Source organism: Oncorhynchus kisutch, linkage group LG28, assembly GCF_002021735.2.
Source record: "Oncorhynchus kisutch isolate 150728-3 linkage group LG28, Okis_V2, whole genome shotgun sequence".
Lineage (NCBI taxonomy): Eukaryota > Metazoa > Chordata > Actinopteri > Salmoniformes > Salmonidae > Oncorhynchus > Oncorhynchus kisutch.
The window spans coordinates 44403360-44405813 of NC_034201.2; positions in this window are offsets into that span (position 1 = coordinate 44403360).

The window sequence follows — 2454 nt, forward strand, 5'->3', positions numbered from 1 at the left end:
TCAACAATGACCTTTAGATTGGTTTCAACAATGGTTGGTTTCAACAATGACCTTTAGGTTGGTTTCAACAATGACCTTTAGGTTGGTTTCAACAATGGTTGGTTTCAACAATGACCTTTAGGTTGGTTTCAACAATAACCTTTAGGTTGGTTTCAACAATGACCTTTAGGTTGGTTTCAACAATGACCTTTAGGTTGGTTTCAACAAAGACCTTTAGGTTGGTTTCAACAATGACCTTTAGGTTGGTTTCAACAATGACCTTTAGGTTGGTTTCAACAATGGTTGGTTTCAACAATGACCTTTAGGTTGGTTTCAACAAAGACCTTTAGGTTGGTTTCAACAATGACCTTTAGGTTGGTTTCAACAATTACCTTTAGGTTGGTTTCAACAATGACCTTTAGGTTGGTTTCAACAATGGTTGGTTTCAACAATGACCTTTAGGTTGGTTTCAACAATGACCTTTAGGTTGGTTTCAACAATGACCTTTAGGTTGGTTTCAACAATGACCTTTAGGTTGGTTTCAACAATGACCTTTAGATTGGTTTCAACAATGGTTGGTTTCAACAATGACCTTTAGGTTGGTTTCAACAATGACCTTTAGGTTGGTTTCAACAATGACCTTTAGGTTGGTTTCAACAATGACCTTTAGGTTGGTTTCAACAATGGTTGGTTTCAACAATGACCTTTAGGTTGGTTTCAACAATGACCTTTAGGTTGGTTTCAACAATGACCTTTAGGTTGGTTTCAACAATGGTTGGTTTCAACAATGACCTTTAGGTTGGTTTCAACAATGACCTTTAGGTTTGTTTCAACAATGACCTTTAGGTTGGTTTCAACAATGACCTTTAGGTTGGTTCAACAATGACCTTTAGGTTGGTTTCAACAATGACCTTTAGGTTGGTTTCAACAATGACCTTTAGGTTGGTTTCAACAATGACCTTTAGGTTGGTTTCAACAATGGTTGGTTTCAACAATCAAATCAAATCAAATTTATTTATATAGCCCTTCGTACATCAGCTGATATCTCAAAGTGCTGTACAGAAACCCAGCCTAAAACCCCAAACAGCAAGCAATCCAGGTGTAGAAGCACGGTGGCTAGGAAAAACTCCCTAGAAAGGCCAATACCTAGGAAGAAACCTAGAGAGGAACCAGGCTATGTGGGGTGGCCAGTCCTCTTCTGGCTGTGCCGGGTGGAGATTATAACAGAACATGGCCAAGATGTTCAAATGTTCATAAATGACCAGCATGGTCGAATAATAATAAGGCAGAACAGTTGAAACTGGAGCAGCAGCACAGTCAGGTGGAAGTTGAAACTGGAGCAGCAGCATGGCCAGGTGGACTGGGGACAGCAAGGAGTCATCATGTCAGGTAGTCCTGGGGCATGGTCCTAGGGCTCAGGTCAGTTGAAACTGGAACAGCAGCATGGCCAGGTGGACTGGGGACAGCAAGGAGTCATCATGTCAGGTAGTCCTGGGGCATGGTCCTAGGGCTCAGGTCCTCCGAGAGAGAGAAAGAAAGAGAGAAGGAGAGAATTAGAGAACGCACACTTAGATTCACACAGGACACCGAATAGGACAGGAGAAGTACTCCAGATATAACAAACTGACCCCAGCCCCCCGACACATAAACTACTGCAGCATAAATACTGGAGGCTGAGACAGGAGGGGTCAGGAGACACTGTGGCCCCATCCGAGGACACCGCCGGACAGGGCCAAACAGGAAGGATATAACCCCACCCACTTTGCCAAAGCACAGCCCCCACACCACTAGAGGGATATCATCAACCACCAACTTACCATCCTGAGACAAGGCTGAGTATAGCCCACAAAGATCTCCGCCACGGCACAACCCAAGGGGGGGGCGCCAACCCAGACAGGATGACCACAACAGTGAATCAACCCACTCAGGTGACGCACCCCCTCCAGGGACGGCATGAGAGAGCCCCAGCAAGCCAGTGACTCAGCCCCTGTAATAGGGTTAGAGGCAGAGAATCCCAGTGGAAAGAGGGGAACCGGCCAGGCAGAGACAGCAAGGGCGGTTCGTTGCTCCAGAGCCTTTCCGTTCACCTTCTCACTCCTGGGCCAGACTACACTCAATGAGTGTAGGTTGGTTTCAACAATGACCTTTAGGTTGGGTTCAACAATGACCTTTAGGTTGGTTTCAACAATGACCTTTAGGTTGGGTTCAACAATGACCTTTAGGTTGGTTTCAACAATGACCTTTAGGTTGGTTTCAACAATGACCTTTAGGTTGGTTTCAACAATGACATTTAGGTTGGTTTCAACAATGACCTTTAGGTTGGTTTCAACAATGACCTTTAGGTTGGTTTCAACAATGACCTTTAGGTTGGGTTCAACAATGACCTTTAGGTTGCTTTCAACAATGACCTTTAGGTTGCTTTCAACAATGACCTTTAGGTTGGTTTCAACAATGACCTTTAGGTTGGTTTCAACA